This window comes from Moschus berezovskii, chromosome 16 (assembly GCF_049115385.1).
Source record: "Moschus berezovskii isolate FMDL1 chromosome 16, NW_MosBer_1.0, whole genome shotgun sequence".
In the NCBI taxonomy this organism is placed as follows: Eukaryota; Metazoa; Chordata; class Mammalia; order Artiodactyla; family Moschidae; genus Moschus; species Moschus berezovskii.
The window spans coordinates 30,828,068-30,841,076 of record NC_142475.1 but is presented as its reverse complement, the minus strand read 5'-3'; positions in this window follow the sequence as shown (position 1 = coordinate 30,841,076).

Genomic DNA, 13,009 nt, shown 5'->3' with positions numbered 1-13,009 from the left:
TACTAAGCAGGAAAACTTAATGGCTAACTTCAACTTCCATTTGTGCTCAAGAGATATTTTACAGCAAACATGGCAGAAGTGTCCATCTGACTATTTCTATGTAATTCTCAATATAAGAGAATAATGTTAAATAAAAATAAATAAAGAATTCTTAAAGAAATGAAGTAATGTGTTTTGCATGAACAACCTTATGACCTAACTTTACATAAGAAAGCAGAGTAGAAGTCTTACATTCTACACTGGGCAGATGAATAACAGATCATTTGCAGCAATAGGTTTGGATGGAGATATCTGTATAGATGACTGAAGAAGGCAAGATAAGGTTATGATCATCCTATCAACAGGTGATAGCATTGACATTCTAATAGGAAGGTCAGAAGGATTAGCAGCACTGCTCTTCAACCAGAAAGAACACCTCAACTTTCAAAAAAAGGTATACCTTCAAAGATAAAAGCAGATATAGCTAGAAATTTCCTTAAGAAGCCCATTTGGATATACCCTGGCACTTAAGTTTTAGTTACTTAAAAACATAAAGTCCCAAATAATAGATATATTATAGATACTGTTTTTCCCAGAGTTGCATTTGGTTGGATTCTTCTTCAAAGAACGTGTTACCAATTTCTCTCTAACTTGGTTAGAGAGAAAATTCACATATAATTTTGTGGAAGACCAAATTTCAAGGAGCATAATCAACAGTGTATTATTTAAGTGTTCTATTCAGTTCAATTCAGCAGCTCAGTCATGTCCGACTCCTTGCACCCCATGGACTGCAGCACACCAGGCTTTCTTGTCCATCACCAAACCCAGAGTTTACTCAAACTCATGTTCATTGCGTCAGTGATGCCATCCAACCGTCTCATCCTCTGTCATCCCTTCTCTTCCAGCTGTCAATCTTTCCCAGCATCAGGGTCTTTTCCAATGAGTCAGTTCTTCGCATCAAGAGGCAAAAGTACTGGAGTTTCCATTTCAACATCAGTACTTCAAATGAATATTCAGGACTGATTTCCTTTAGGATGAACTGGTTGAATCTCCTTGCTGTCATAGGGACTCTCAAGAGTCTTTTCCAACACCACAGTTCAAAAGCATCAATTCTTTGGTGTTTGGTTTTATTTATAGTCCAACTCTCACATCCATACAAGACTACTGGAAAAACCATAGCATTGACTAGACGGACCTTTGTTGGCAAAGTAATGTCTCTGTTCTTTAATGTGCTGTCTATGTTGGTCATAAATTTCCTTCCAAGGAGTAAGCATCTTTTAATTTCATGGCTGCAATCACCATCTGCAGTGATTTTAGAGCCCAAAAAAATAAAGTCTGACAATGTTTCCACTCTTTCCCCATCTATTTGCCATGAAGTGATGGGACCAGATGCCATGATCTTAGTTTTCTGAATGTTGAGCTTTAAGCCAGCTTTTTCATTCTCCTCTTTCACTTTCATCAAGAGGCTTTTGAGTTCCTCTTCACTTTCTGCCATAAAGGTGGTGTCATCTGCATATCGAAAGTTATTGATATTTCTCCCGGCAATCTTGATTCCAGCTTGTGCTTCATCCAGCCCAGCGTTTCTCATGATGTACTCTGCATAGAAGTTAAATAAGCAGGCTGACAATATACAGCCTTAACATATTCCTTTTCCTATTTGGAAACAGTCTGTTGTTCCATGTCCAGTTCTAACTGTTGCTTCCTGACCTGCATAAAGGTTTCTCAAGAGGCAGGGCAGGTGATGTGGTATTCCCATCTCTTTCAGAATTTTCCACAATTTATTGTGATCCACACAGTCAAAGGCTTTGGCAGAGTCAATAAAGCAGAAATATATGTTTTTCTGGAATTCTCTTGCTTTTTCCGTGATCCAGCGGATATTGGCAATGTGATCTCCGGTTCCTTTGCAATTCCTAAAACCAGCTTGAAGATCTGGAAGTTCACGGTTCACGTATTGCTGAAGCCTGGCTTGGAGAGTTTTGAGCATGACTTTACTAGCGTGCGATTGAGTACAATTGTGCGGTAGTTTGAGCATTCTTTGACATTGCCTCTCTTTGTGATTGGAATGAAAACTGACCTTTTCCAATCCTGTGCCCACTGCTGAGTTTTCCAAATATGCTGACATATTGGGTGCAGCACTTTCACAGCATCATCTTTCAGCACTTTTATACATCATCATCATATTTTAGCTCAATTGGAATTCCATCACCTCCACTAGCTATGTTCCTAGTGATGCTTTCTAAGGCCCACTTGACTTCATATTCTTGGATGTCTGGCTCTAGTTGAGTGATCACACCATCGTGATTTTCTGGGTCATGAAAATCATTTTTGTACAGTTTTTCTGTGTATTCTTGCCACCTCTTCTTAATATCTTTTGCTTCTGTTAGGTCCATACCATTTCTGTCCTTTATTGACCCCATCTTTGCATGAAATGTTTCCTTGGTATCTCTCATTTTCTTGCAGAGATCTCTAGTCTTTCCCATTCTATTGTATTCTTCTATTTCTTTGCACTGATCACTGAGGAAGGTTTTCTTATCTCTCCTTGCTATTCTTTGGAACTCTGCATTCAAATGGGTAATTCTTTCCTTTTCTCTTTTGCGTTTCTCTTCTCTTCATTTCACAGCTATTTGTAAGGCCTCCTCAGACAGCTATTTTGCTTTTTTGCATTTCTTCTTCTTGGGGATGGTCTTGATCCCTGTCTCTTGAACAATGTCACGAACCTCTGTCTATATATCAGATTTAGTCCCTTAAATCTAGTTCTCACTTCCACTGTATAATTGTAAGGGATTTGATTTAGGTCATACCTGAATCATCTAGTGGTTTTCCCTACATTCTTCAATTTAAGTCTGAATTTGGCAATAAGGAGTTCATGGTCTGAGCCACAGTCAGCTCCTGGTCTTGTTTTTGCTGACTGTATAGAGCTTTTCCATCTTTGGCTGCAAAGAATATAATCAGTCTGATGTGCTCTATTACTTAGCAGTAAGCATTCTTATTTTGGTAACGATATTCTAAAAGGAATCAATGACACTATGAATGTAATATTGTTGAAACTTCTTTTCAATGGTAGTTCAAACTTGGAGCCAATTATCTACAAAATAGACTTCAAGGAAGCCTAAAGCCTGGAAGAGCAAACAAATACGCACCTGGGAAATGGACCTTTGTTTCACCTCCGTCCATTCCGTTCGTTCAGTTGCTCAGTCGTGTCCGACTCTTTGTGACCCCATGGACTGTAGCCTACCAGGCTTCTCCATCCATGGGATTCTCCAGGCAAGAATACTGGAGTGGGTTACCATTTCCATCTAGTCCGCCAATAAATTTCAAGGAATTACTTGAGTTGTTGAAAGTTATGTGCTTTTGGTTGGCAAACAGGGGTAACACTTAGAATCTAGGAACATATCTTGAATGCATAAAAATGGCAGACCATGTTCTACATAAAGTGTAGTGGGCTACTTACTCTATTCAGGGATGGCACTGGGTACTACTGAGAGGGATTTGAAAATCAGAAAGGCTTGTCATTTTGACTGAGGCTCCTATTGTATCTCCGGCTTTGAGTAGCAATTTTGTGTACATCAAAGGACTTACATCTTTTGGTTGAGTCTGGCCCTCTTTCTGTCACCATCCTTACAATGGTAGCCCTGGGGACTGATTCCTGAAGTTAATTTAATATTAATGTAAAGCATCACATTCTGGTTTACTGACTTTTGGGGATATTGGGGGAAAAAAAGCCTGGAAAGATATGATTGCAGAAAAACAAATGATCATATTTTTAACCATTCTTGCACCAGACAACAAAGACTCTGTAGTTGGAAAACTGGGAAGAACAGTTGTAAAAGTATGTTCTCTTCCCTTCTTTTCCCTTCCCTTCCCTCTGGGCCCTTTGGCCAACTGGTTTAAAAAAGCACCTAGAATCCAAAGTAAGCAAAATGTGCAATTTCCCTGTGGCTTCTATTGGCTCAATAGAAGAGGCACCTGAGGTTTAACAAAAGAGAACAAAATGGAAAACCACAAGGTTAGATGTCTGGCTGGCAAGGAAGTTGATACTAAAACTGTGGCTCATGTGGCTGGAAGGAAGACAACACTAATGGTACTGCTGTGAATGGCTGAGGTCCTTGAGCCTTGCAAGCCCCAGGCTGGCAGGTAGCAACTTTTGAGGCATGCATTTGCAAACGGCTGAAGTGTTTGATATGGGAAAGGTTAAGAAAGGAGCTGAGAAGTGTTTTCTCTTATATTGATGCAGTTCTAACTGCAGGGAGGATAAAAAGAGAATGAGGGGGTCAGATCACAAAAAGAAGACAAAATAAGTTAAAGCTCTGTTATCACTTTTAATTGTGATAGATGTGTGAACTAATCTTGCTGCTTTAACAGACAGGATGAAATGAGAGCAGCGACCTTGGAGCACTGTGATTTGCGCAAGCTAATTGGGTTACAAATAATGGTATTCAGAAGTCTGAGTATTAGAAATAATTTTCTAATTAGAACAGGTAGACTCCAAGTACAAATGTAAAAGTACTTAATAGAGACAGAAAACTTTAATTGTTAAGAGTAGGCAAAGACTGTTGAGTTTTGAAACTTCTGATTAAAATCTAGTACATAATATGTATGGGATCTGGTCAGGAATAAGATGTTTTTCAACTATGGCATTGTTGCCATTCTGAGTACTGTATTTCATTATAGTTCAGAACCATCCCGCACATTAGAGAACAATTAGGATCTCTGTCGCCTCCCCGGAAAAAGGGCATTATCCTGAGTCCACAGTTATTGAACAAAAGCATTTCCACATAACTGAAGAAACAAAAATAAGCTAGAGTCATGGCACTTAAATTTAATAAATATACACTGAAAATTTTTGATCTGTCCAAGATTCCTAGTATATGGAATTAATATGGTCTTATAATCATGTTTATTTCTGACAAAATTTTGGTGAGGGGGAAATGACTTCTCTGGGCTCAATCTAACTGGGCATGTGGTGGGAAGCAGGGGAGGAAGGATTGACCAAGCATATGAATACTTTCTCAGCTAACAAGTCTTAATTTTAAAAGTTTTCTGTTTTTATAGATTTTTTAAAATATGGTTTAAGACTACTATATCTATACTGGGAAGGGTCAATGTGCATAAATGCATATACCTTCTTTCAATATAAGACTATTCAAATTTAGGTGAAATGTCTCAAAACTGAGTGGGAACTGACAAAAGTGTTTCTCTGTAAACCCAGGTGACAAGAGTTGAAGAGCGACATGAGAGAAGATTCAGACTTGCTACAAACACTGACTGAGTGCTTGAAAGAGGTCGTCAGCTGTGTCTCATTCCTAATGCAGTTTAAGAGTGTCTTCTATGCAAGAAGTTAGTACATTTAACGGATGTGACTCCATTTTCACTCCTATGACAACACAAATACTTTCTGGTAAAGTAAGTTTCCTGAGAGAGTGAAGATACTAATGTGATAAGCAAAACACAGACTTTGGTATTACAAGCCATCAAGCAGATAGTGAATGTGAAGTTGCTAATTCAGGGGAGGTTTTTGTCAGTGTAGATGTGTAACTCCATGCAATTACTGTGTCCACACCAAGGGCAAAATAAGACAACAACCAATGACTTTTGAAATTTGGCCAAACCATAACTACATTCTCTTCACCAGTTTGCCCAGATAATGTCCTGTGTTCCTTCTCTGATGAAATCATGCAACTGGCTCCCACAGAATGCAAAGTCAAGCATGCAGAGATGGCATGCCTTAATTAATTTAAAATGCTGAAAATTTGCAATTGATCTCAGAAAAATAACTTACTGAATATGTTGATTTTCTGTGTATGTTAAAACCTCTGAAGAAGAGTCTAAATGTACATACAAAGACTTTGAGACATATGCAAATGGAACATGAACATAAATGAGACAACTTTATTAGTGCTCTTTGTGAATTAAATTTCATGAAACATCAGAGTAATGTAACAATGTAGATTTAAGTCATTATTCCACTTAAACTTTGGAGTATTGTTTTAAAAGCTTGGATGTTCCTACATATTTAATTGTACTTTCTAGCATTCTAATTTTTGTTTTAGTTAGATAAGGTAAGAAATATATTTATATTCTTAAAGGTTCTTAGCAAAAACTTACTTCAATTAAGGCTACCTAAGATACTTTGGCCACCTCATGCGAAGAGTTGACTCACTGGAAAAGACTCTGATGCTGGGAAAGGTTGGGGGCGGGAGGAGAAGGGGACGACGGAGAATGAGATGGCTGGATGGCATCACCGACTCTGTGGACATGAGTTTGAGTGAACTCCGGGAGTTGGTGATGGACAGGGAGGCCTGGCGTGCTGTGATTCATGGGGTCGCGGAGAGTCGGACACAACTGAGCGACTGAACTGAACTGAACTGAAAGATAAAAATTAAGTAATGAGTGAAAATGAAGAAAAAAGATAAAGGAGTTTTAAACTCAGCTTCAAAGCCTTTTATTTGTCTTCATTGTCCCTTTTTCTGGCTGTTATTATTAACTCTAGGTGATTATAATTGAGATACTAAATATTATATATTTAGAAGTGTGAAATAAATTGAATATTATTGATGTAAATACATAGTCTTCTGAAGAGGATAATTTTTCTCTTCTTTCACTTTAGAATTTGTTGTGCCACTTTGTTCTTTTTTATTTTATAACCATGAATAAGTAGTTTAAGTACTTGTTATATTAATACTGCTTGTAATTTAATTTCATATGTATGTACATATATGAAATGCATACACACATATATATGTGGCATAAATATCTTGAATTGCAAAATTGAATTATTAAGGCATCAGTCTTCCAAACTCAAGTTGTGAAGTCAACACAATCTCAATCAAAATTCCAGCAAGCTCTTTTGAAGATATTAACAAAATTATTCTACAGTTTATGTGAAAGGAAAAAGATCTAGAATGGCCAACACAATACTAAATAAGAACAAAGCTAGAAAACTCATATTACTCTATTGCAATACTTACTATTAAGCAAAAGTAATCAAAACAGCATATCTTGGCAAAAGAAGAGACACATATATCAATGCAACAAGATATAGAGCTGAGAAAAAGATTCCCACAAATTTTATAAGTTGATGTTTTACAAATGAAAAAAGGCTACTCAATAAAGAAAAGATAGTCCTTTCAATAAATGGTTACTGGAACAATTGGATTTCTTGTGCAAAAATATAAACCAACTCAAAAATCTTGTATTTTTTATAAAAATCAATTTAAAATTGACCACAAATCTAAAAGTAAGCACAAAATGATAAAAATTCTAGATGATAACATAGGAGGAAACCTAAATGATCTTGGCTCTGATGGCATAGATAAGTAAAACCCATGTATTAAAAATACATTAAGCTATACCTTATTAAAATTTAAAACTTCTGCTCTGTGAAAGACCCTGTTAGGAGAATAAAACACAATTCAAAGGCTCAGAGAAAATATTTTTAAAACACATATATGATAAAGGATTTGTATAAAAAATATAAAAATAAAACTAAAATATAAAAATAAGAAACTAATAATCTGATTAAATCCCCAGGGTATCTTTCTGACCCAGGGATTGAACCTACCTTGGCATTAGCAGGCAGGTTCTTTACCACTAGTGTCACCTGGGAAGCTCCTAAATATCCAAAGAAAAGATCAAAAAGACCACATCAAAGAAAATATGCAGATGATGAATAAACATATAAGTTCAGCATTATATCTATATCTATATATATACATATACGGAACTACAAACTAAAACAGTGAGTACCACTACACAATTAATATGAATGGATAAAATTCTAAAAAGTAACAGTATCAATACCAGATGACCTGACCTGCCTCTTGAGAAACCTGTATGCAAGTCAGGAAGCAACAGTTAGAACTGGACATAGAACAGACTGGTTCAAATAGGAAAAGGAGTACATCAAAGCTGCATATTGTCACCCTGCTTATTTAACTTATATGCAGAGTACATCATGAGAAACGCTGGGCTGGAGGAAGCACAAGCTAGAATCAAGATTGCTGGGAGAAATATCAATAACCTCAGATATGCAGATGACACCACCCTTATGGCAGAAAGTGAAGAGGAACTAAAGAGCCTCTTGATGAAAGTGAAAGAGGAGAGTGAAAAAGTTGGCTTAAAGCTCAACACTCAGAAAACTAAGATCACGGCATCCGGTCCCACCAATTCATGGGAAATAGATGGGGAAACAGTGGAAACAGTGTCAGACTTTATTTTTCTGGGCTCCAAAATCACTGCAGATGGTGACTGCAGCCATGAAATTAAAAGACACTTACTCCTTGGAAGGAAAGTTATGACCAGCCTAGACAGCATATTAAAAAGCAGAGACATTACTTTGCCAACAAAGGTCCATCTAGTCAAGGCTATGGTTTTTCCAGTGGTCATGTATGGATGTGAGAGTTGGACTACTAAGAAAGCTGAGTGCCAAAGAACTGATGCTTTTGAACTGTGGTTCTGGAGAAGACTCTTGAGAGTCCCTTGGACTGCAAAGAGATCCAACCAGTCCATTCTAAAGGAGATCAGTCCTGGGTGTTCATTGGAAGGACTGATGTTAAATCTGAAACTCCAATACTTTGGTCACCTGGTGCGAAGAGCTGACTCATTTGAAAAGACCCTGATACTGGGAAAGATTGAGGGCAGGAGGAGAAGGGGACAACAGAGGATGAGATGGTTGGATGGTATCACCAACTCAATGGACATGGGTTTGGGTGGACTCCAGAAATTGGTGATGGACAGGGTTGGCCTGGCATGCTGTGGTTCACGGGGTCACAAAGAGTTGGACACAACTGAGCGACTGAACTGAACTGAACAGTATCAATTACTGATAAGAGTATGGATCAATAAGAATACTCATTCATTGCTGATAGGAATGCAAAACTGTATTAATTTGGAAGACAATTTAACATTTTGCTACAAAGCCAAACAGTCTTAGCATAATGATCCAACAATTATACTAACAGGTATTTGCTTAACAAATTTGAAAACTTTTATAGAAGGTTTTTTTTAATCACTAACAAGTAGAAGTTTAAAAGGTCATTCAACAGATGAATTAATAAGCAAACTCTGGAACGTCTATGCATGTATACAGTGGAACACCATTAAACCATAATAAGAGATGAGTTGTCAAACACTAAAAAATCAATGAATCTTAAATACATGTAGTTAAGTAAAATAAGTCAGCCTGAAAAGTCTACATACTGTATAATTAACAACTGCATGTCATTTCAAATTCCCTGATAGCTCAGTTGGTAAAGAATCCACCTGTGATGCAGGAGACCCTGGTTGGATTCCTGGGTCAGGAAGATCTGCGGAGAAGGGATAGGCTACCCACTCCAGTATCCTTGGGCTTTTCTTGTGGTTCAGCTGGTAAAGAATCCATTTGCAATGTGAGCTATCTGGGTTCAATCCCAGGTTTGGGAAGATTCCCTGAAGAAGGTAAAGGCTACCCACTCTAGTATTCTGACATGGAGAATTCCATGGACTGTGTAGTATATGGGGTCACAAAGAATCAGACAAGACTGAGTGACTTTCACTTTCATTCAGTTCAGTTCAGTTCAGTCGCTCAGTCGTGTCCGACTCTTAGCGACCCCATGAACCACAGCATGCCAGGCCTCCCTGTCCATCACCAACTCCAGGAGTTCACTCAAACTCATGTCCATCGAGTCAGTGATGCCATCCAGCCATCTCATTCTCTGTTGTCCCCTTCTCCTCCTACCCTCAATCGCTCCCAGCATCAGAGTCTTCTCCAGTGAGTCAACTCGTCGCATGAGGTGGCCAAAGTATTGCAGTTTCAGCTTTAGCATCAGTCCTTCCAATGAACACCCAGGATTGATCTCCTCTAGAGTGGACTGGCTGGATCTCCTTGCAGTCCAAGGGACTCTCAAGAGTCTTCTCCAGCACCACAGTTCAAAAGCATCAATTCTTCGGTGATCAGCTTTCTTCACAGTCTAACTCTCACATCCATACATGACCACGGGAAAAACCATAGCCTTGACTAGATGGACCTTGGTTGGCAAAGTAATGTCTCTGCTTTTTAATATGCTATCTAGGCTGGTCATAACTTTCCTTCCAAGGAGTAAGCGTCTTTTAATTTCATGGCTGCAATCAGGATCTGCAGTGATTTTGGGGCCCAAAAAAATAAAGTCTGACACTGTTTCCACTGTTTCCCCTTCTATTTCCCAAGAAGTGATGGGACCAGATGCCATGATCTTTGTTTTCTGAATGTTGAGCTTCAAGCCAAACTTTTCACTCTCCTCTTTAACTTTCATCAAGAGGCCTTTGAGTTGTAAAATAACTTAATGTAGCTTTTTGCAACTGTGTATTCTATAGTATTTTTTTCATTTGGTGATATTTTAACTGTTAATGTTTATGGCATTGTGCTTTGTACCATTTTTTAAATAAAAGATTTTTAAATTAAAAAAACTATTCTAAAATTTAAAAGTTCATCTTAAAAATAGATCAGTTTTTAAAAGTTATTTTTATTATTCTATGATTTTTCAGACACTGTTAATGTATATGACAAGTAAAAGCAATCTGAGCCACACAGAATTCTAGAAATACTTCATATTATATGTTTGATCATTTGACAATGAATATGAAGCGTAATGAATGGAATGGGAGGAAGCATGCTATAAAGACACTTAGTTATGTATTTCACAGTAAACTTTTAAATGGTGTTTGCATCCGGGATCACCCCATCTACTCATCTAATGATTATGACAAGATTCCTTCATTTTACTGATATTGTGTTCCAAACCTAGCATATTAGCTAACACCATGATAGGTATTAATTAAAATATATTTTCTTGCTCTGACTACAGTGGATTTCCTCTTACAGCCATGTGGTAGACTAGATGTTCTGAAATGCCCTCAATTACTGAAAAATACACAAATCTACTTCTGTTTTCTTTATATTATACATGCAACAGAATATTAAACAGTTCAGAAAGTCAAGCCCAGATCTTTTATGTAATACAGACTTTGCATAGCTCATCACTTTTTATCCTTCGGTTTAAAAGTTACTAGATTATAAACATTTGTACATGAATACTGACTAATACAAGAGTTCAATTTTTTAAATTGCTAGTTGTATAGCACATGTTTGTAAGTCCATTTTTCTGTAGATATTTTTGTCTTTCATAAAATTCACTTAAACAGACTAACCACATGTCTTTTTCTATGGATCTGCTGCCAAATATGCAAAAGAATTCCCCAAAGAAAGCCACATTAAAATTTCAAATAGAATTTTACTGGGTTAAATTTTTCAATATACTTGCTTAGACACTATGGCTAAAAAGAATCTTTTAAAATGTCAAATAAAATTTGTTTTATGAAATTGTTTTCAACTAGGTTCAAGTATTAGCTAATCTTTCATAGAGCATAATGATTACAAAAGACTACAGAAAAATTGGTTTATATGTTGACATGAATTTAATATGGAATCTATTTTATTTAAATACATTTTTAAAGTGTGTATTAATTTAATTAATAATTAAAAACATTATTTTGATGACATTTAAAAATAATGTTTTTACAGAAATGAATCTGTAGCAAGAATATGTTTTTACAAGATTATAGCTTAGTTTTTAGTATTGGAAATGTTGGGAGAAGTACTGTTGGAATCTATTTACAATCAAATTATATTAATGAAAGTCTTAAGTACGACAAAATATTTTTTAATCTGTACATTCACTTCAGAGTTAACAAAATAATGGTGCTGATTCCATTCTCAGATTAGAAAAGTATCAATACTAATGCTAATTTGAAAAAGAGTTTTGCTAGTATTATTATTCAAAAGAAATATATCAAAAATAGTAAAGTCCAGTAAGACCAATCAAAAATAACTAAAGCACAAAATGAGTGGTGTCCATATAAGAAGAGGAAATTTGAAAGACTATTGTAGAGGGAAGGACATGTGAAGACATAGGGAGAAGACATCCACATTTAAGCTAAGGAGAGAGACCTCAGAAGAAATCAGTTCTGCTGAAACCTTGATTCTAGCCTCTAGAATTGTAAGAAAATAGATTTCTGCTAGTTGGGCCATACAGTTTGTGGTACTTTATTATGGCAGCCCTAGCAAACTAATTCATGTAACAGAAGGTCAAATATATATATAATAAATTAAGTTAAATAAATTAAATAAGTAATTTAATTATTGAAATAATAAAATACCATAAAATATCAAATGAAATTAAATTCTAAACTTCCTAAAAGTTGAAAAAGAATTTTACAAGTTGTTGGCTTAATTCGTAATTGAAACTACAAAGTAAAATAAAACAAAACCCAAAAGTTGAGGCCATCAAAATTTATTAAATGCAATCAAGGTTGTAATCAGAGAATATTTTCACTGTATCCTTTAATAATCAGAGGTTTGATAATGAAATAAAGAATTTAACTAATTTTTTGAAAAATAACTAAACGTGGTAATTAATAATGAATAAACAAAATATGATGATACAAGCCCAGTGAAATTTTAGAAAATCCACTGTTAGTTTCTGGTAATTACATTCCATAATTGGCTCATTCAAACATGCAGTATAATCCCTAACCAAACCAAGAACAGTAAGAATAAATACTGTAAGCATGGAGATAATCATAGAAACTGAGTAGATATCTTGTGAAAATTTATTGAAACATTCAACGTGATTAAAAATAATTGCCAAACTGACTTAATGGAAAAAGTTAAGAGAGGTTGTTTAAGGAATGAATTTCAAAATTAAAATATACCAAGAGAGCTTTAAAGATTTGGCTTTCAAATTTACAAAGAAAATTAAAATTTTCCTGTTAAATGTATTATTATACATGTAGAATATACAAGTGTACCCCAATTAAGTTTTCAAATACCATTTAACCATGGTATCAAAATATTTTAGCTTAACTTTTTCTCAAATACTAAGTAACAACCTTAGGTAAACACATATTTAAAAGATTAATATGTTATTAATGACATCGAGAAATAGATTAGAACTATAACTAAAATGAATTTTGAGAAAACATAGTTTGATGTTAGGGATTTTTACTTATATAATTT